This window comes from Desmodus rotundus, chromosome 12, assembly GCF_022682495.2.
Source record: "Desmodus rotundus isolate HL8 chromosome 12, HLdesRot8A.1, whole genome shotgun sequence".
NCBI classification, from domain to species: Eukaryota; Metazoa; Chordata; class Mammalia; order Chiroptera; family Phyllostomidae; genus Desmodus; species Desmodus rotundus.
The window spans coordinates 41,557,791-41,581,124 of NC_071398.1; the positions used below are offsets into that span (position 1 = coordinate 41,557,791).

At 49.6% G+C, this 23,334-nt stretch overlaps 1 pseudogene; it reads left to right on the plus strand.

The window, feature by feature from the left end:
* The first annotated feature begins 277 nt into the window (after nt 1-277).
* Nucleotides 278-23,334, plus strand: part of LOC112312872 (nucleus accumbens-associated protein 1 pseudogene) — a 35,013-nt pseudogene continuing 11,956 nt past the window's right edge.

Genomic DNA, 23,334 nt, shown 5'->3' on the forward strand with positions numbered 1-23,334 from the left:
ATACAACGGAATATTACTCGGCCATCAAAAAGAATGAACTCTTAACAATTTGCAACAGGCTGGATGGATGTAGAAGGTATTAACTAAATGAAGTATTTGATCGGAGAAAGACAAAAGACATGTGATTTCAATGATGTGTGGAATCTGAAGAACAGTATAACCCGGCACGGCTGCTGAGGTGGAGGCGCCTGGCGTGCACTGTCCAGATGCTCCGCTGGGGGGGCCTGGCCCATGGTAGACACCCACTGGGGCTGCTGCTGCTGCTGAAGTGGAGGCCATGGAGGCAAAGGCCGAGGCACAGGCACAGGATGGTGCACCCCGGGCCTAGGCCAGACCCAGCCACCACTGCAGAGGACATCCAGGAGCCCTTGATGGGCGGCCACTGAGCAGCTTCCACCACAGCTCGGACCTTGCAAATGGAGGTCTTGAACTTCAGAGCAGCATTCTGGAGTGCCTGACCAAGCAGCAGCAGCAGGGCCTGCACTGTGATGTGTCTGTCTGTCCAAGGTCAAGGGCCACATTTCAAGTTCACCGGGCATACTGGCTGCCAGCAGCTTCTCCTTCCCAGACCTGTTCCGCAGCAGCTCCAGCACCGGGTACAGCTGCTGGCAGCCCTGCAGCCCAGTCCTTCCCCGATTCTCAGGTTCTGCACCACAGGCCAGCTGAGTATGAACATGGGGGACCAGTTCCTGCTCATGTATACGCTGCCATCCTGCAGATCCAGGAGATCATGGAGACAGACACCAAGTTCTTCTCCAGCTGAGCTCCCCCAGCTGCAACTCCCAGGCCTGCAACAACCCGGCCTGCACACCGAGGACACAATGTCTTCTGAGCCCCAGAACCCTGTGGCTCAGACATGGGGCTGGACAACCTGCAGCACCCCGCTGTCCGTCCTGTTGCTTATCAGGACAGAGCACCAGGAGTAGGATTCTGGGCAGTGTGCATCTGTGGCCAAGCAGCTATGAGACAGCAGCCAGGAGGCCGGCGTTGGCAGCAACAGGACTGGCAACGGCAGCCGCAAAGTAGCCAGGTTCTCCACACTGCCCCACCGGCCTCCAGCAGGCCCTGGGGGCAGCCTCAGCAGCAGCCTGGGAGGGTGAGAGGGCCCAGCATGCACCACAGACCAGCCCAGGTACCTCGAGCACCTGCACCAGGCACAGCCCCAGCTCCTACACAACAAAGAGGACCAGGAGGAAGATGCCAAGAGTAGCCCAAGGACACGCAGTACTGGCATATCTGCAACATGGACACCGTGTAGAGCGTGATGAGTGTCGGCCAGAGTGCTGAGAAGATGGAGGCCCTCCCTGAGCAGGTGAACCCTGAGTCCTGGAATCCCACCGGGTGATGCAAGACTCGGCATCTCTACAGGCCCAGCTCATCCACCTGAAATGTAACAGCTGCCACCCCAAGCTCTGCGATGACAGCGACCCCTCTGAGCAGCCAGAGCTGTGACAGTGCATCACAAGGGCCCAGCTCCTGCACTGCCATGTCTGCGCGGGCACACGGCACAAGGCCCTGCTGCCTCGCCTCCCCGCCTCCTTCTGTGACAGGAACAGGCTGAACAACAGCCATGGGATTGGCATCCGCTCTTCCACCAATGACCCCAGCTGCAAACCTCTGGACACCAGCACCCGCCACGCTGTCAAATACTGCTGGCAGAACTTAGTCGGGAACTTCAAGGACAGTGAGGTGAATGCTTTGCGACTGACGTGCACCAATGCTTACAGTGGGTGCAGAAGAGCTGGATTCCCAAGGGGAAGCCACCTAGAGGTGACACTGACACGGGCACACTGGAGCTGGACGTGATGGGCGTGGAGCACAGCTTGGAAACCGCCAGCCTCAGTAGCCAGGCTGACCCCTCAGAACAGGCCCTTAAGTAACCTCCACCAGGCCCTCTGAGGCCAAAAACTCCCCTCTCATCAGCCCTCACCTGCCATCTTGGTCACTAGCTACTGCCTGTTTCTCCCCAGGACCCCTGGGGTTTGCTGCATGTTCCCAGCCCCTCAGCCTGCTGTCCCACCCGTGACCCCAATCTGAGTGGGCTGGGAGAGGATGGCGAATGGTGTGAGCTCTGCATGGCTCTCCCTCTGTCTCCCTCCCTCTCCTTCTCTCTTTCCCTCTCTCTCTCTCACATACACACACACACACACTCAAACACAAAGACATACAAGTGCACAGTGGGGGAACACTCATTCCCCCGCTCCTAACCCTGAACAACTGTTTCTCTATTCCACTCAACCAGGGCAGGCAGGGAGGGGCTGGTCTGGGGACTGTCCTCTGTTCCACCTCTCACTGCAGCCCCTTGAGACAAGGGGCCCTCAGAAAGCTCAGAACCCCTGATGCCACCAAGTCCCAGTGCTTCCAGGTTTCCTAAATGACCTTCCTGCTTCTCACATGTCCCTGTGCCTGGAGCTCGTGTAGGCAAGGCTGTGGGGACTGCCCCTGTGAGAGCTGAGGACAAGGGAGGCTCAGAGAAATCCCAACACTAACCTGAGGGGACCAGGCAGTGGTGGGTTCAGTGCGCTTCTCTCCTCCACCCTGTGCTCAGCCTCTCTCTCCCCCATCAGTGCCCTGGGGCCTGAGGGGTCATATGCTGAGTGAGAGGTACAGACAGAGGGACTGTGAGGATAGGACGCGAGGTTTCCGGGGTTCACAGGTGTGTGTGCACGTGTGTATGTAGAAGTTTTGCTCTTAAACAAATGAGGATACCAGAGGCAGTGGGGCCAGACTCGGAAACAAGGAGGCAGGCTGGCAGGCTGCTGCCCTTCCCTCCCTCCCCCATCCCCTACTACGAAAGGGCTCCCAGCCCCCAGCCCCTGTACATATTTTTCAATGTTTTGTTTACCTAATAGGAAAGTATAAGGTTTCTTTTCTCTTTCAAAACAGTGGAACTGTGTCTGATGTTCCCCTTGGTCCCAGGGACCATGGAAGGCAGGATGGGATCAGGGGTGGGGGCAGGCTGAGTGTGTGCCTGCGTGTGGAGTGTGGGTCCACGTTTCTGAGGGGGGACCCAGGCCCAGCCACTGCTGGGACTCCGTTGGATCCAGCCAGCCCCCCATAGGGCTATGTTTGGAGGGTGTCCCTGGTGGTGCCCTGTTGGCGGAGTCCACTGCGTGGGGACAGGGCAGGACCCACTCCACTGTGAACAGGTGTTTGCTGAATTTTCTCTCTAACTGTTACTCTCTTTCTAGCCTCACCCGGTGATAGTGGTTTTGATTTTTGATTTTTTTTTTGATTTTTGATTTTTTTTTTTTTTGAGTTTTACATGGGAACCAGAGGGTCCTTTTTTTTTTTTTTTTTTTTTTTTTTAACCCGTCATCCTCTCATGCTGGCTGTCATTGGAGCCTTTCTGTCCCTAGCCCTTTTCCTCACTGCTTTACCCCTCACCTCCTCCCCATGTGTGATGGACCATTCCTTCCAGAGGCAGGGCCAGCAAAAGGTGGGGACCACCCCTGTGGACCCTTGGAATCTGACTTGAAAGCCAGCCCCCGACCCAGGAGCCCTAAGCATCCAGTGGGGAAGGAGTCCCTCCAGCATCTGCTTGTTGTGGCCGTGGAGGAATGTCCAGTGCGGCTGGGATCCTGGCACTTGTCTTCCTGACCCAAGTGTGTGTGAGTGCGGGGAGACAGGCAAGTGAATAGGGGTGTGGACACCCCCAGCTAAAGCACAGTCACCTTAGTCTCACCTCCCCCTCTGCATCCTGGCCATGACACGCTACCCCAGCATCATCACAAAGTACAATGTCCTGGTCACATGGTGGGTCCACACGGCCACACAAGGTTGGGCTGTGGCTCCAACTGGCCCCCCAAAGAAAGCAGGGGTCCCCAGTTTCTCCACCTTCCAGGCCTCAGCTGGGGGCCAGCTCCTGGGACTGCTGTCCTCTCCCTCCCCACCCTTTTCCTGGGCAGACCCCTGCCCAGCCCTTCCTTGTCTTGTCCTCAGAGAGGGCTTGTCCTTGTCCTTCCTCCACACCCCTGCTGCATTGAGTTGGGCATCAGGTCCCCTTGTTTCAGGAGGCACCCATGGCCCCTGTGTTGATCTAGAGGGATGGGGAGAGGGGCAGAGCAGGAGAAACTTCCTCACCAGGAGAGCCAAAGACGGGGTACTGCCTGACCCCTGGAGCCATGACTGTGCCCATCCACCCTGCTCTGCCAGGGTGACCTGCCACTCCTCCTTCTTCCCCTGCCCTGCCTGCTCTGGCCTGCATGCCCATCCCACCCAGGGCGGCCGGGAAGATCACAGACCAGTGCAAAAAAAACTGGGGTCCAATCCACCTCCCCTGACTGCCCCGCCCTCCCCCATCTCCCATAGGATGGGCCACCTGCCTTGTCCTCCTGGACTTCCCACACCCACCCTCCTGTAAGGGACACTGCACGCTACCTACTGTGAGGAGAGGAGCGCACAGGGAAACGTGAATGGGAGGATACCAGTGACACGGCTTGGAATAAACTTACTGCCTTTGTACAAAACAATAATAACAACAAAACAAACAAAATGCAATGTAAACACACTCACAAACAGAGTCAGACACAGATACAGAGAAGAGTCAGATGGTGGCCAGAGGGGAGGGTGTCTGGGAGCCTGGGGGGAATGTGAAAGGATTCAGAGTACAGACGGCCACTGACGAAACAGTCGCGGGGACAGAGAGCACAGCACAGGGACGCGGTCAGCAGTCCTGCAGCAGCTGTGCACGTGGCCGAGTGTGTGCTGAAACCTCTGCACAGTGTGCGTGTGTCCTACCACGTGCTGTCCACCTGGGACTAACACAGAGTGGTATTGAATGTGAACTGTACTGACAGGGAAAGACCTGTCTGCTCAGCTCTACAGGGCTCACAGCAGTGCTTCGGGCGGGGCTTCCTGGTCTCTGTCTAGAATTCTCTGCTCCTGAGGTCACAAGGACAAAGGCATTTCTAGAACTCCATGGTTGCGTTCGGCTCTCACTCTGTGTATTGACAGCGATGTGGAAAAAGCCATTCTCTTTTCCTACTGTCCCCACCCCACCCTCGCCCCCTCCCAATTCCCCTACCTCTCCCTCCTCACCTGGTTTCCCCTACTGCCTAAGGGAGTCCCCCACTCCTCCTGCTCCCCCACCTCGCAAAACCAAGTTCCCATCTCTCAACCGCAGAGCCCCTCCTCACTTGGGAGTCGGCAAAGCCGGCGGCCTCCACACCATCCCTGAGGTCCCCAGCTCCCCCCGCCCTAACAATCCCTCTTCCCTTCCTGCCGTCCACCCTTTCCTCCAGGACTGTGTGTCCATTTTACAATCTGCTGACGCCCTGAAACCCCCTTCAGGCCTTTCTCTGGCCTCAGGCCACCCCAGAAGAAGGTTCCCTGGGCCCTGCATCCCACCTGCCCAGGCTCCTGCTCCCACCATCTCGCCTCTCTGGGGCCCACCTGAAAACTGTCCCCGGTGCCAAGCATCCCAGCTAATGGAGACACAGACCTCTCGGAGCTTGGTGAATCGGGCACCTGCTGGGCGCAACAGGCTGGCTGGCCGCTACAGGTAACCTGGTGGGCCCTCCAGTGCTCCAGGAAGCCCCCTTCTCCACAGTGAGTTCTCAGCCATCTCACTGTCTGGCTCCTGTCACTAGGTGGATGGCCCTCCTGGGGACTGGTCCACTGGCCAAAGAAAATGTAATAACAGGCGCCTGTGTGTCCACACATGGCTGCGCCAGCCTCTCCCAGAGGCCATTAGAAGAGGGTGGCTGCACTTGGGGGACTCGGGGCAGCTTTCCCTGCAGCCCCTTCCCCTCCACATGACCAAGCACAGTCCCGTCCTTCATAAAGAGCAATGGTGCCCTGTGCCTGGCACATATGCCACTCCCCAAACCAGCCACCCTAGGGGACAGGACTCAGGCCCTTTAGCAAAGCAAGAACTGCCTGGGTGGGTGGGACAGTGACAGAGGGTGGGAGGAGAGGTGAAGCCCTGCCTGAGACACTGGGTCCTGGAGGATGGGGAAGGGCTGAGTCCCCTCTGGGACAGAGTGTCCTGTTCACTGTGCCCCCAGGCACTCAGGGGCAGTGCTGGCTCTGCAGTACAGCTGGCCATCAACCTCAGGTTAGGACAGAGTTTCCAAACCTTCTGGGGGAAGCAATAGCGGGTTGGAGAGAAAGATGCAGGTGGAGGTGGATGCTGTCTGGAGGGGCCTCTCTGAGGCCTCCAAGCGCCCACACCCTCTTTCCCTTCCTTCCCTGTAGGCCCCAGGGCACCCAGGGCTACTCCCGTTTTCCAAATTTGTCAGAAGCAAGGAGAGGCCAGGCTGGCCAGAATACGAGGAATCCACATTTTAACTCTTCTGGCTTTGGATCTGGGCCAGCTAGCTCAAGATTGGCCAGTCGAAAATCGACAGCATGTCCTCTTTGTAGGGTGAGTCCTGGGTTGCTGACTGAGTGAGGGGAGGGGGGCCCCTGAAAACTCACACAGCACAATGCTGCCTGCCCCCTCCAAGGGCCACATCTGGGGCTGCCTTTTCTGACCACAGCCTGGCGTGCTCAGGGGCTAAAATTATTCTTTCTTTTGGCCCCTGCAGAATTCTCGGTCTTAATAACCGCTCTCCTGTGGGTGAAGTCAGGTGCTGAAGACACACCCAGCAACACGCACCCCATTCTCCAGGGTCTTCAGGGTTTGCAGTGCTGGGGAGCCTGACCCCTCTGGCTGATGAACTGGAGTTTGCAAATGATTATTAAGTGAATGCAGTCTGCCCAGAAATGCCAACCTTGACCTCTGAGCTCTAGTGTCAAGTGCAGGTGGAGAGCCAGACAAAGGAGGAGTTGAGGACCCCAATCCACAAGACACTCCATCGCAGCTGAACTCCATTCTCCATCCATTTTCTCCTGAAATTAGGTTGTACCCCAAGAGAAGCCCCTTCCCTTTGTAGCTGTGCTCCCCCTGGCACTGGCATCTCAGACAGGACTGATGAAGGACAGAGCTGGGCAGTGTCTACCCAAGGAATAGACTGGTACCCAGCTCCTTGGGGCCATGGACCACAGTCCTGTTCCCTACAGTTCCCCAGTCTCCTGACCAGGGCAAAGGTGTGGCTAGGTCCTCAGAGCCTCAGCTCAGACCCCCAGACCCAACCCCAGGGCTGCAGGGCAATGGAGAGACTTGGGGAACAAGCTTTGGGAAGGGTTCATGGTTGGCTAGTCCCATCCTGCAGACTTGCCCTCTCAGCACAGGCATTTGACCCACAGGTGAGGAGGTGGGAGCCCTGTCCTAGCCTACTTTCCTTCCCAAGTGCTACTTGGGAGCAAGGTTCTAGGAACTTTTCAGAAAGACCAGGCCCTCTGACTGACAGTGAAAACTGTTTGCTGAGAACTTGAAGAGATGCAGCTGGAGTCCAGTTTCCCATAAACACACAATTGGTTTGGAGGCTTTATTTCTTCCCACCCAGAATGACGGCCTTCAATTTTCTGAGAGAAAGGAAGAAGAGCCAAGGTCATAGAGGTCATGGAGCACTTCTGGCGGCCCCAGTGCCATGGAGGGAAGATGGCAGCTGGGAGCACCCAGAGTCCTCTCGGAACCCTGGCCTGTCCTTGCCTGCTGATTCAAGTTCCAAAGAGTTTCCTGCTTTCCAGAGCTGGTAGAATGACGCCAAAAGAGTGCCAGCAATCCTCACAGACTCTGCCCCTCCTTCCTCTGTCTCAGCACCAGTCAACCTTCCTGCGATTCTCCTTCAACTGAGACACCATCAGGAAACGGCAAAGAGTTTTTACAATGGTAGAAAGTATTGGTTAAAACCATTTCACAGAAACACAGGGCAAAACACTTGGGTATGCAAGGCTGGCTCAACCACTTTGGGTCCTGTGATTACACATAGATAATTTTGATTGTTCTTGTGTATTTTGTAATGAACAAATGGCATTAAATGGTCTTTAGTAAAGCAAATTGATTCCATGTGAGCCCATCCTGGCAGCTGTAATTCCTCGAGTGGCCATTCAGAGGGCCCTCGCCTGAGGTGGTACATGATCCACCCGATTATCAGAGTAAGAATGACTAGCCACAGTTTAAAGAATTCACACATCTTGCATGTCTGACATGTTTGCTTTATTTGGTGGTTCCATCAGCATCTGTGCTGCAGGGTTTACAGATTTTGGCAAATTAGCATTAACTTTCTCATAGATGAAACTTCACCACGTGATTTCCCCTGAATGAGTCAGGGGAAGACTTTTTCAGTGGCTGACATTTTTACCCAGAATCCACAGACCACGAGTTGCTTTTTAACACAGACTGAATTTTTATGTAATGTTAAGTCATAAGGCCAAAACTAAAATCATGGTCATTTCATTCAAGGAAACCATTTTAAATAAAATTGCTCAATTTGTGTTGAATTTGCTAACATTCTGTAAAAATTGATCAATTCACTTAGGAGACTAGGGAGACAAAAGAAAGACTAGGAAACACTTTCTGGCACAGGAGAGCCAGCTCAGTTTACACCAAAGCAGTCACCACTTCTAACCCTTTACAGAGAAGCATCAGAGGATTCACAAATACTGATGACTTGCAGTTAGCCTCCAGTCAAACCACTTGATAAGCCTTGAGTGACACCTTGAGTGATAACTCAATAGGATTCTAGGAATTTATTTTGGTAAGATGAGAAATTGATCTGTACGCATCACCCTGGACTCAAAGTGTGTTCCAGACACCTTATTTCTGTGAGCTGAGGTCACCACTTTGAAGCGCCCCTGGCCCTCTGAACCACTGCTGCAGGAAGGACCCCTGCATGCTCGCTGCTGCCCACAGGATGTCCCTTTCCAGGACTCAGCCCTGGCCCCCAAAGGCTCCTCCACATCGTGGCTTGACCTTCCATTGACTTTTGGGACTTTCTCTTCTGCTTCCTCTCACCAGATCCTTTCTGTGTTCATGGGTTCCAGTGTCTGTGCCACCCCTTTCCATAGTGCTCCTCCCAGGGATTCCTGCTTGCTCATTCCCTCACACTGGGCATGGTCTCACTCAGACCCACCAGCTTCCTCCCCTGTCCTTACAATGAAGACTCCCCACTGGTCATCTCCCCAGACGGTGAGTCTCCTTTGGGCCTCCAAACCCTCAGGTCCTAAATGGAACCAACTTTCTCCCAGCCCAATCCTGGAGCCCCACCCATGTTGCATCTGCTTTTGAATTTTTCCCATGATCCATCTAGTTCTACTTCTGGAAACAATAGAGTCACACTTGACTTCACATCATTCATCTTCTCACCCACTTTATTAGCTCCTCTGGCCCATTGGATATCCCCTGAACACTTCTGGAATGAGCACTTCCTTCTTTATGTCTCCTCTGCCCTAACTTCAGGCAGCATTACCTCCAAGAAGTATAGAGTGTCTCATTTGTCTTTGTGTCCCAAATGCTGTGCACATAGCAGGTCCTCAGTCAATGATTTCTGTTACTGAACTGGAACACAGAATTTAAAGGTGGGCTTTTCTGAATTCATTTTAACAAGAGTGTTAATGAGTGTTAACAAGTGTTAATGAGTGTTAACAAGAGTGTTAAAGAGTGTCCTCAGTGTTAATCTCAGTAAATGTGACTCACTGTGCTTCTACAAAATTTTTTTCTGCTTCTATGAAGAAGCTATTAAAAGCTTGAGGTAGTAATTTTTTCTCTTAGGCAAGGTCGATTTTGATTACCGTACACCCATATAGTTGTAACTCATTTTTATCTGCCCATTTTACAGAAGTATTGAAAGAGGGGATTCCCCTAATATCATTTTTCTCTTACTTCTGGTGTTTCCTTTCCCATGTTGTTCCCATTAGTATGTCCAATGCTTGTTTATTAGCATAGTTGCAACCATAGTAAAAAATTTCCACCAATTTGTTTTCTCAAAGTTATATTATAGCTTGTGTATGATTCCGCATAGCTGAAAACCGAATACAGTTCTCTTATGCCCGATACGCCACAAATAACCTCATGTTCCACTTCTGGAAGCGGATGTTTTCCATCTGTCATGTATCACTCTCTATAGGGTTTATTCCTTAATTGTTTTCATTGAGTTTGGGACTTTTTGAAAATCTTTTAGATTCGTGACTTTTCAAATATAGGCTTCATGAACAGTTTTAATCTTCAATTGCACCCCGAGTGGTGGGGGGGCCTGGAGGCTTCACCCTGGTCATGGGCTGTGGAGAGCCTGAGGATCGTGCCACAGAGAAGAAAGGTGACTTTACATTGCTAGCACCCTGGCTCCATCCTCTCTGAGTGTCCCTCTTGAACACTCTGCCTCCACCTTCCTGCTCAGGGCTCTGGAAGTGCTTGGAGGCCAGGAGGGGACCGCAGGGAAGACCAGGAGGAGGTCTTGTACCAGATATGAGGTAGTGGAGCTCCACAAGGTCCGTGGGTGTTTCAGGGTGTGCCTGTCACTGTTTAGCTGTGTGTTTGGATGAGCACTTGCACTTTTCTGACTTTAGAGCTCCTTACACATTTGTGTGGTCTGTAGTATAAAGACTTGTGTCTTTGGGTGTAAGTGTCCATCTGTGAGTGTGTCTGTAAAAGTATAAGTACATGTGGGAGATTGCATGTCCTTGCACTCCTCTGACTGTGTTTCTGGGTTGGATGTGTCACTGAGTGTATAAATGTGTGTGTGTGCCCCTCTACACACGTGTGTATCTCTGTGTCTGTATGTGTGTGTGTCCTGGCAGCTGAGGGTGGGTGCGATTCTGGCTGTGATCCCGGACAGGGCTGAGGAAAGATTGCAACACACAGCACAATTATTCGGGACCCTGGGGCTGAACTAATTGGTCAGAACCCTCCTTATGGCAAGCTGGTCTGTTACCCACTACAGGCCCTCTATAAGCCAGCTCTGAAGGAGAGCTGTCCTGGTGGAGCAAATAATGAGCAGACATGGAAACCCATCAACTTTCACTGCCTGGGCCCCTCAGCAAAACAGGAGGCTGAGCTCAGGCTGGGGTGGCACTGGGTCCAGGAGCACTCACTCTAGTGTCCTGAGACAGGCCATTTCTGATATGTTGCAGACTGTCACACATGTGGGCAGCCAAACGCAGCTGAGGTAACTCACAGTCCCTGTGTCTGACCGTGGCCTGGGAGCCTTGAACATGTGGTCACCATGGTGTCAAAATTGAGGTGCCTGCCAGCCATCTCTGAGGGAGAGAGAAGTACTGAACTCTTCCCCAGGTGTATTCTGTGAGGTCAGGCACCTCTGAAATGAAGGGGTTGTGTGTACCCATTTGTCCAGGTGAAGGAAATGGGGTATCCATATGCACCCCGAGAGCCAAAGAACAGCTGTGCATCCTGGGCATAGTAGCTGGAAGCAGGGACCTGGGCCAAAAACCCAGCAGGACACTGTCCTTCCAAGAGGGATGAGTGAGGGACAGAAACCCTCACACTGAAGAGAGGGGCAGTCTGCAGAGCTCCCTAACCAACCTGCAGTGTCCAGTTCTTGCTTGTTTGTCCAAGGACTGTGCTGGGTTTAACACCAAAAGTCTAGTGTCCCAGGAATCGCCACACCTCTGGACACCAAGGACAGTGGGCCACCCACACCCCACCCAGGTGGCAACCTGGGGCCTCCTGAGGGGAGTTGCCTCTTGCCCAGACAGTGACAATAGGCCCCTAGGTACACTGTGTGGAAGCGGGAGACCTGTGGTGGGGGAGTCTGGGGATTTGGCTCACTGGCCTCAGACTGGCCAAGGCTGCATTTTCCTGCTACCTCTGGCCCGTGTCCACCTTCCCTGGCACCAAGATCTCAGGGTGGGGTTTTCAGAGCAGATTCATGCTGTTAACAGCTTTCCAGACCTGCAGACATTCACCACAGGGAGAAGACCAGTCTGATGGGAGTAACTCACCAAAGGGAGACCAATCTCTGCTCAGCCCCCTTGATTCCTCCCCATGACCATGACCCTGAGAAAGATCCTGCAGGGCTGGATCAGGGCCTAATCTGAGGAGCCTCCTGGAATCTCCACAGAGAAGCTCAGCCCAGCAGCCCCTCCCCAGACCCCTGCCCCAGGGCTCCTGGCTCCAGAAACATTGGGGATCCTGTGTCAGGTCTGCTCTGACCTCTGGGAAGAGCTGATTGTGAGCAATGGTTTATTGGGTGCCCAAGTCTCAAGGGTTTTGAGCTGGTCACCAGTTGGGGCTCAGCCCCAAGAGTCACACCTGGGCAGGAGTAGAGCCCAATCCTTCACCTGACTCTGTGTGTGAAGAGCACAGATACACAAAACCACCAGGCAATTTGTGGATGACCCCGGGGAACTTAGGAGAGTAGAAAGAGAAGTCAGCATTCCAGGGAGAACAGAGGAGAAAAGATGCTCCTGGCAGCTCCTCATTCACCAGGGATCAGCCCAGGGGATTTGCTCTTGGAGTCCATCAATAACAGGTGTCTCTTATTTGAGCAGCCCATTTATCTCAAGATTTAGGTCAGAGACTGTGAATATTTTACAGTTGATACACTGACACCCTGGCAGCCAAACATTCGTTCTCCTCCACTGAGGGGAAACTGAGGCACAGGTAAATAGAGTCACTAAAGCAGAGTCACACAGACCATGAGCAGCTGATCAGAGTCACTCCAGGTCTCTCCTCAGCCACAGCCCCAACTTCTCCTTCACTCTGGGGCCTTATTAGGTGTCTCTGAGTCCCTCGGCCAACCATTGGTTCAGATCCTTTTTCCTTTGGCGTTCTTAGCTCAGGGGTAGAGATTGTGGTCTTAAGTGTGATAGGAAATGGAGAATTCATTTGTTTTTACTCTAGAAACAAATTACTGCAGTAACAATCACATTCAGTTCTGGAAATACCCTGGCCTCCCCCTCAGGTGGCCAATCCTCATTTCCCTGTGTTGGACTTAAAATTACTAATTTGCTTCCTGATGTGTTGGTGTCACACCCAACAGATATAAAGAAAAAGACTTTGCCTTCTCACTCCTCACTCTACACACTGCAACCACCTCAGGCAACACTGTAAGAAACACTCAGTTGCTTTTGATGGATTAGTAAGAAATAAATGGTGCCCTGGCTGGTGTGGCTCAGTGGATTGAGTGCTGGTCTGCAAACCAAAGGGTCACTGGTTTGATTTCCAGTCAGGGCACGTGCCTGAGTTGCAGGCCAGGTCCCCAGTACGGGGTGCTCGACCTAGTAGGCAACCCCACATGGATGTTTCTCTCCCTCTCCTTCTCCCTCCCTTCCCCACTCTAAAAACAAATAAAATATTTTTAAAAATTGAAAAAAAAAAAACCATAAGATGCATTACACGTTTTTTTTTTAAAGAAATAAATGACGATTGATTGAATGAATAATCCAAAATTTCTTCAGAAACTGGAACCTGGATGCAGAGCCCTTGGAATTCTGGCCACACTGCAACTATGCAGCATGGGGTTTGACAGCTTGTCACCCTGTATCCACATGACCCAAAGATTTGTGTTGGAGGAAACAGGTTTTTATTAACAGGGTTCCAATTTTGGGATGGGGGGCTGAGGCATTCCTGCTCTGAGCCCTTATCTCCTATGAGACCCAGAACTTTTCTTGTTTCCCAAAAGATTACAACCCAAAACCACACCCAGAAGTTCCCCGTTTTCTTATCTGTCCCTTTTGGAACTTAAGCCGGCCACGCACACAGATCTCCACCCTCTCTGGAAGGTGCGCTCCTGGGTTTCAGAGTCGCCACCATCTGCAGCAGTGCTCTCCTTCAGGACATGGGGTGTGCTGCTCTCGGGCTCCAGGTAGCAGTGCAGGGCCCACACACAGTGCTGCACTGGGTCAGTGTCCCAGAGGCTGGAGCCTGGTGAGGCACGCCTCCCAGTGTAGGACTCTGCCTCCTGCCAGGAGCGGGCTTCCAACCATGCAGGACCTAAATTCCTGCTGGGCTGGCATCTGCCTGGTCTCACAATCCCTCCAGTCAGGGGGCGGGGTGGGGGGTGGGGGTGGGGGGGAAAGGGTCAGAGACCCAGAATGTCCAAATGGATCTACGACCTTAAGCCCCAAGCCAATGTTCCATGAGCCAAGAGACAAGAGAGAGACAAGAGCCTGCACCTAGTGCCAAAGCCAGACAGACAAGAACAGCTAGCTCCTCCTTGCCTCCCGTTTTTATTAAAGAGTCCTCTCTCCTGGAATGCAGAGCGCTCTGGAAGCCAGTGGGACTGCTCAGCTTTATAAGCAATGGCCATGTTTGTCTTTGTCCCTTTTTCTGGGAATCAGTAGACCTCTGTAGTCACCCTGGGGAGCGGTCTAGCTGCCACAACACTTGCAAGCCTGATGTAGCCAGTGTCAGGAGCTGGAAGCCCCAGGATGTGGACTATTAAGGGTTTCCATTCCAGGAGCTCTTTTGCCCTCCTCCCGTTAACTTCTTTGTGCATTCTTACCCCTTGCCTCAGGCATTTCCCCTTTTTCAGGCAGCCCCTCCCTTTGCAGAAGCAGGTTGCTTTCATCTGAGGGCTTGGCACCCTTCCCCCCATCCCATGCCTTTCATGGCAAGTGGGGGAGCAGTCTTTGTGACTCTTTGGGGGCTCTCTGCCTGAATTTGGGCCCCTTGCTTTCCAGCGACCTCTGGTCTGACGTACCCGTTACAACACGGGACCAGCTCCCTGTGCCCCCAGGGGCTGAGGCCCAAGTCTCAGACCCTTGGCTGCTCTCTAGAGAAATATCCCTTCCTGGGATATTAATGATAATTTTCACGTATGCAGAAGTTTCGGTTCTTCCCAAGGTTTTCTCCCATAAGCACCAAACAGAAACGTTCCCCAAGGGCCAGAATCACAGCAAGTGCATGGCCCCCCCTGCACTAGGTCTTCCCTCTGCACTTGCACACGTCCTCACCGGCCCTCAGCACAGGGAGAGTGAAGATAACGACCAAGGCAGAGCGCCTGGTTCTTCTGCCACAGTCAGCTCCTGCCTGTGCCCTCACTCTTTTCCAGATCATCCCTTGGACTCTCATTTCCTGGTTCACTGACCCATGTCAGTCACGCTCACCTGGGGAGATGACCTACCTCTTGGCCCAGGGACCTCAGTAGTCCACTGCCGATTGGCTTGCTCCTGGTCCCCATGTTATTTCTGCTCAGAGCCCAGTCTTTCCAATTTCCTGGGAAACTGTGCCTCACAGAAACTCCCCTCAGCTGGGTGATGGAGGGCTGTGCAGCTGGCTGGAATGGCCCGAGGTTGGCCAGGCAGTCAGCGGGTCAGTGAAGAACCAGGAGAGGTGCAGAGAGGGGGTCTCTGACTCCAGGCCCTCTGTTTCTTCACAACAAAATCCTGCTAATCTATTTACACCTGAGAAAATGGCTACTTTTTCTCAGGCGCAGAGCTGGAGGCCACACAGTCTCTGACTGCTCAGACCCCGTGCACTTGGCTTGTGACACACACCCGCCTTGTTCTTTTGAGGACTCAAGTTGATGAGAGGTGTCAACTCTGACAGCACTGTAGACGGTGCCTGGGGAAGAATCAAAGGTACCACTCAGGGCAATGTTCTCTGTGTTACCTGCACAGTGGACTTGCCCACACCCAGCATCACGAGAAATCACTCCCACCTGAGAGTTTTGATTTGCATTTTCCTGCTATTGAGCACCTTCTCAGGTGCTCATCGGCCATTTGCACATCTTCTCTGCAGAAATGTCTATTCAAGTGCTTTGCCCATGTTTTGAGTCGAGTCACTTGCTCTGGTGTTTGTTGAGTTGTAGGAGTTCTTCGTATGTTCTGGATATTAACGCCTTATCTTATACACGTTTTCAAATTCTTTTCTCTCATTCCCTAGATCACCTTTCATTCTGCTGGTTTTGTCCTTTGATGAACTAGAGGTTTTCATTATGGCAAAATCCAATTGATCGGATATTTCTTTCTTCCCCCGTGTTCTTAGTGTCATATTCAAGAAATCATTGCCAATGCAATGCCATAGTGCTTCCTCCCTCTGTGTTTTCTTCTAGGAGTTTTGCAGTTTCCGGTCTCACCTTTAAAGCTGGACGCGTTTTGACACAAACTCTGTGTGAGCCTCAGTGATGCAGCACTTGGTTTGTTTCCAGTGGATGCCGCTGTGCAGCGCCGTCTGTGGGGAGGGCTGTCCTCTCTCTACGAACAGTCGGGGCTCTTTCCTCAAAACAATTCCATCGTGTCTTTGATGCATAGAGGTTTTTCGTGCCAGTGTCACACTATTTTGGTCACTTTAGCTCTGTAGGGAGCTTTGGAATTAAGATGTGTAAGAACTCCAATTTCAGTAAATTTTCATAAGATTATTGCAAGCATTTGTGGGTTCGTCGAAACCCCATACAAATTCTTGAATAGATTTTCTATTTCTGCACCAACGTCTTTGGGACTTTAATAGGAGTTGCATCAAATACGTAGATGGTGGGGAAGATGGCGGCAACATAGGTGGGAGCAGAATTCACTTCCCCTCAGTGCCAGGGAAATACCTAGCTGATCTGAGGAGCAGAGCGAACAGCCAACAGTACTCCAGCATATACGAAGATTAGAGACCAAAGATAGAGGACACTGAAAGATCTGACGGTAAGAAGAGTGCTCAAGGACAATAAGGTCCCCGGGACCCGGGACCGCGCGGTACAAGGGCTGCAGAGGCGCCAGCTCTGGCGCAGGGGCTGCTGCAGGAGTCCTGAGAGAGGGCCAGGCTGCGCTGTGAGCAGCCAGGTGCTTGATTGGACCAGGGGGGCTTGAAAAGGAGGAATTTCTCAAAAAGAAAAAGAAAATAGAGACACTCAGGGGCTAGTTAGAGAACTCTCGGTGGTGGCCGAGGCCCCTGGCGCCCCTCCCCCCTCCGCCCCTGGACTGCGAACGGGGAACGCGGGATAAGCAGCACCGGCGCTCACCTGAGGTCCGGTTGCGCGCGGTAGCGCGCGCGCAGATTAGCGAACGGGGCCCGTACATGAAACCCCGGAGGGGCGCCCACACCTGAAACCTCCGAGATCTTTTGGAGCAGAGACTAGCTGCTCCACCCACAGACCCAAAACCTCGGAACCGAGGACCGCGTGATTCGGTCCCAGGGCGGCCCCGCCCACCCGAGAGTCTCAAGCCCCGGACAGCTGGATCGGGCCCCCAAGCGTAGAGTCTCTGGCTCGGCGGCGGGCTGCGCGCTCACCAAGCGTAGGGCCGGCTGGATGCGCACTTCCCAAGCACAAAGGGGCTGGCGAGAGACGTAACACCAAGGCGGCTGAACCAGCAGTTTGCGGCGCGCCAGCCTCCCTAGCCTGGGCGGCTCGATCGGTCGGCCGGCTGCGCGCTCAGAGCCCAAATAACGTCACAAACCCGAAGCGGCTGGATTCCCCTGCTGCGCGCGCACGCGTCCGGAGCCAAAGCGGCTGGAGCGGCCACTCGAGAGTCCCAAGAACAAAGCTGCTGGATTGGCTGATCAACGGCCTGATTGCCTGCCAGGGACCACACCTACAAAACAGTGAAGAGTGTGACCCAGGAAGGAAGAAAAGTGAAACCAATCCTTCCAACCACCGCCTCCCGTTGCACAGACAGGACAACAGCAGAAATAACCTGAACGGTTTAAAGCCAACAGAAGATTTTTTTTTTTTTTCCCCTTTTTTTTTTTTTTTTTTTTTTTTTTTTCCCTTTTCCTTTCCCCCTGAACTCCTTCTTCCTCTCTCTCTCTTTTTTTTCTTTCATTCCTTCTTCCTCCCATCCTTTACCATTTTTATGTCTTCTTCCTCCCTTCTTTTATCTATTTCTATGTTTTAATTTTTGTTAAAATTCCTTCTTATCTTGCCTCCGATCTTTCTTTAATCCTTCTTCCCTCCTTCCTCCCTTTCCTCCTTTCCTATTTCCTTTTTCCCTCCTTCCCATCTTTGGTTTTTTTTGTTTGTTTGTTTGTTTGTTTGTTTTTTCCTTTTCTTTCTCCCCCCCTTTCTATTTTTCCCACAGGTGCGACAACAAAACCTGGAGTGCTGAAAAGACTAGAGTTAGACCGTGTTAAACACATAAACGTCAGCTCAAGACCAGTGAGCACAGGAGAGTAAGGAGACAACACCACCGAATCCCATTGGCATTCTACCATAGAAGTTCATATCATAAACCCAGGGATTCAGAACAAAGCAATTTAAGAAGCAGAGGCCAACAAGAAGAGCCTCACAAACAATGGGAAGACAAAGAAACAATTCCCAAATGAAAGGAAAGGAGGAAGTTTCAGAAAGAATACTAACCGAAAAAGAGGCAAGTCAACTATCAGATACTGAGTTCAAAGCAATGGTCATCAGGAAGCTCACTGAGCTCTCTGAGCTCAAAGAGAACTACCAGAAACTACAAGGAAACTACAATGAACTCACTGCAAACTATATCAACATGAAAAAGGAAATAGAAAATATCAACAAGAGCCAAGAGGAAATGAAGAATACAATTTCTGAATTGAAGAACACAGTAGAAGGAATTAAAAGCAGACTTGATGAAGCAGAGGATCGGATCAGCGAGCTGGAGGATAAAGTAGAAAAAAACACCCAGAAGGAGCAAGAAAAGGAAAAGAGGCTCAGAAAGAATGAAGAGGCAATAAGGGAAATGCAGGACAACATGAAACGTAACAACATCCGTATAATAGGAATACCAGAAGGAGAAGAAGAAGAGCAAGGGATAGAAAACCTGTTTGAAAAAGTAATGATGGAAAATTTCCCTAATCTGAGGAGAGAAAAAGTCACCCAAATCCAGGAATCACAGAGAGTCCCAAACAAGAGGAACCCAAAGAGACCCACTGCAAGACACATCATAATTAAAATGGCAAATTTCCAAGACAAAGAGAGGATCTTAAAGGCAGCAAGGGAGAAAAAGGAAGTAACATACAAGGGAGCCCCAATAAGGTTAGCAACTGACTTCTCAATGGAAACGCTCCAAGCCAGAAGAGAATGGCAAAAAATATTCCAAGTAATGAGAACCAGAGGCCTCCAACCAAGACTACTTTACCCAGCAAGGCTCTCAATCAAGATAGAAGACCAAATAAAGAGCTTCCCAGACAAAAGAAGTCTAAAAGAATACAGCTCCACCAAACCAGCTCTGCAAGAGATGCTAAAGGGACTGCTTTAAGGAAAGGAAGGAAAAGAGAAAGACAGAGGAACACAGGTAGGAAATAATGGCAATGAATAACTACCTATCGATAATAACCTTAAATGTAAATGGATTAAATGCTCCAATCAAAAGACATAGAACAGCTGAATGGATAAGAAAACATGACCCACACATATGCTGCCTACAAGAAACCCATCTCAGGACAAAAGACTCACACAGACTGAAAGTGAAGGGCTGGAAACAAATTTTCCAAGCAAACGGACAGGAAAAAAAAGCAGGGGTAGCAATACTCATACCAGACAAAATAGACTTCCAAAGAAGGGCCATAAAGAGAGACCCAGAAGGTCACTTCATAATACTCAAAGGAAGAATCCACCAAGAAGACATAAACATTATAAATATATATGCACCCAACATAGGAGCACCCAAATACATAAAGAAAATCTTGGAGGATTTCAAGAAAGATATTGACAGCAACACAATTATAGTAGGGGATTTTAACACCCCACTATCAAAAATGGACAGGTCTTCCAAACAAAAGATTAACAAAGATATTGTGTCACTTAACAATACCCTAGAGGAAATGGACTTAACTGATATATACAGAGCTTTTCATCCCAAAGAAGCAAAATACACATTCTTTTCAAGTGTCCATGGATCTTTTTCAAAGATAGACCACATGATAGGACACAAAGCAACCCTCAACAAATTCAAGAAAATTGAAATCATATCAAGCATCTTCTCTGACCACAAGGGTCTGAAACTAGAAACCAACCCCAAGGGTAAAAACCCAAAACACTCAAAATCATGGAGACTGAATAGCATGCTATTAAACAATGAATGGGTCAAGAACGAGATTAGGGAAGAAATCAAAAACTTCCTGGAAACAAATGAAAACGAACTCACAACAACCCAAAACCTATGGGACACAGCTAAGGCAGTCCTGAGAGGGAAGTTCATAGCAATACAGGCCTACCTTAAGAAGTTAGAAACAGTTCACACAAACAACCTAACCCTACGCCTACAAGAACTGGAGGAACAACAACAAAGACAGCCCAGAGCAAGCAGAAGGAAGGAAATAACCAAGATCAGAGCAGAACTAAATGACATAGAGACTAAAAGCACAATTGTAAGGATCAATGAATCCAGAAGCTGGTTCTTTGAAAAGATAAACAAAATCGACAAGCCTTTAAGTAGGCTTATCAAGAAGAAAAGAGAGAGGATCCAAATAAACAGAATTAGAAATGAAAGTGGAGAGATTACAACTGATACCACAGAAATACAAAGGATCGTAAGAAATTACTATGAAGACCTATATGCTAAGAAATTTGAAAACCTAGATGAAATGGACACATTTCTAGAAAAATATAATCTTCCAAAACTGACTGAAGAAGAAGCAGAAAACCTGAACAGACCAATATCAGCAAAGGAAATTGAAGCAGTCATCAAGAAACTCCCATCACACAAAAGCCCTGGACCAGATGGTTTCACAGGAGATTTCTACAAAGCATTTAAGGAAGAACTAACCCCTATCCTTCACAGACTATTCGAAAAAATCCAAACTGATGGAAGACTCCCAAACTCTTTTTATGAAGCCAACATCATCCTAATCCCAAAACCAGATAAAGACACAACGAAGAAAGAAAACTTCAGGCCAATATCACTGATGAACATAGACGCTAAAATTCTCAACAAAATATTAGCAAACCGCATCCAGCAATATATTAAAAAGATCATCCACCATGACCAAGTGGGATTCATCCCAGGGATGCAAGGATGGTACAATATTCGCAAATCAATAAACATAATACATCACATCAACAACAGCAAAGACAAAAATCACATGATCATATCAATAGATGCGGAAAAAGCATTCGATAAGATACAGCACCCATTTCTGATAAAAACACTCAGCCAAGTGGGAATAAAGGGAGCAGTCCTCAACATAATTAAGGCCATATATGAGAGACCTACAGCCAGCATCACATTCAATGGACAAAAACTTAGAGCTTTCCCACTAAGATCAGGAACAAGACAAGGATGCCCTCTCTCACCACTCCTATTCAACATAGTATTGGAAGTCCTAGCCACAGCAATCAGACAAGAAAAAGCAATAAAAGGCATCCAAATTGGAAAGGAGGAAATGAAACTGTCACTGTTTGCAGACGACATGATAGTGTACATGGAAAACCCTATAGACTCCACTCAAAAACTACTCGACCTAATAAATGAATTTGGCAAAATAGCTGGATACAGAGTCAATACCCAGAAATCAAAGGCATTCCTGTACACCAACAACGAAACTGCAGAAACACAAATCAGGAAAAAAATCCCATTCGATATAGCAACAAGAAAAATAAAGTACCTAGGAATAAACCTAACCAAGGAGGTAAAAGACCTGTACTCAGAAAACTACACAACACTGAAGAAAGAAATTAAGGAAGATACAAACAAATGGAAGCATGTACCATGTTCATGGATTGGAAGAATTAACATCATCAAAATGGCCATACTACCCAAAGCAATTTATAGATTCAATGCAATCCCTATTAGAGTACCCATGACATATTTCACAGATATAGAACAAACATTACAGAAATTCATATGGAACCATAAACGACCTCGAATAGCAGCAGCAATTTTGAGAAAGAAGGACAAAGCAGGAGGTATCACAATACCTGATATCAAACTGTATTACAAGGCAACGGTAATCAAAACAGCCTGGTACTGGCATAAAAACAGGCTCATAGACCAATGGAACAGAATAGAGAGCCCAGAAATAAACTCAAATCTATACGATCAATTAATATTTGACAAAGGAGGCAGGAGCATAAAATGGAGCAAAAACAGTCTCTTCAACAGATGGTGTTGGGAGATCTGGACAGCTACGTGCAAAAAAATGAAACTCGATCACCAACTTACGCCATACACGAAAATAAACTCAAGATGGATAAAAGACTTAAATATAAGCCGTAACACCATAAAAGTCCTTGAAGAAAACATTGGCAGGAAAATCTCAGACATTCCACGCAGCAACATCCTCACAGACACATCCCCTAAAGCAAGGGACATAAAGGAAAGAATAAACAAATGGGACCTCATCAAAATAAAAAGCTTCTGCATGGCTAAAGAAAACAGCACCAAATTACAAAGAGAACCAACAATATGGGAAAGCATATTTGCCAATGATACCTCAGACAAGGGCCTGATCTCCAAAATATATAAAGAACTCACACGACTCCACTCCAGGAAGACAAACAACCCAATTAAAAAATGGGCAAAGGACTTGAACAGACACTTCTCCAAGGAAGACATACAGAAGGCCCAGAGACATATGAAAAGATGCTCAGCATCACTAGCCATCAGAGAGATGCAAATTAAAACCACAATGAGGTATCATCTCACACCAGTCAGAATGGCCAACATAAACAAATCCACAAACAAATGTTGGAGATGATGCGGAGAAAAGGGAACCCTAGTGCACTGTTGGTGGGAATGCAGACTGGTGAGGCCACTGTGGAAAACAATATGGAATTTCCTCAGAAAACTAAAAATGGAACTGCCCTTTGACCCAGCAATTCCGCTGCTGGGATTATACCCTAAGAACACTGAAACACCAATCCAAAAGAATCTGTGCACCCCAATGTTCATAGCAGCACAATTTACAATAGCCAAATACTGGAAGCAACCGAAGTGCCCATCAGCAAACGAGTGGATCCAAAAACTATGGTATATTTACACAATGGAATTCTACGCAGCAGAGAGAAAGAAGGAGCTTATACCCTTTGCAACAGCATGGATGAAACTGGAGAGCATTATGCTAAGTGAAATAAGCCAGGAAGTGAGGGACAAATACCATATGATCTCACCTTTAACTGGAACATAAGCAATAGAAGGAAAAAGCAAACAAAATATAACCAGAGACATTGAAGTTAAGAACAATGTAACAATAGCAAGGGCGGGGGTGGGGGGTGGGGGCGGGGACAGTAGGTAGAGGGGATTACAGGAACTACTATAAAGGACACATGAACAAATCCAAGGGGGAGGGTGGAGAGGGGGGAGGGAAGTGGGTTCACCTGGGGTGGGGTGAAGGGATGGGGGAAAAGGCATACAACTGTAATTAAATAACAATAAATAAATTAAAAAAAAAAAAAAAATACGTAGATGGTTGGGATATTCCACTCCACGGACATGGGTGTCTCTTTTGATTTGTTTCCTTTTTATTTTGTTTCAGAAACGTTTGGTACTTTTAAGTGTTTACATCTTTCACCTCCGTGGTTTAGTTTATTCCCACGTATTCTATTTTTTCTGATGCTACTGTAAATAAAGGCGTTTTCTTAATTTTGTTGGTGGGGGGATTGTTCATTGTTGTCGCACAGAAATGGAAATGATGTTGAGTGTTTATTTTGTCTCCTG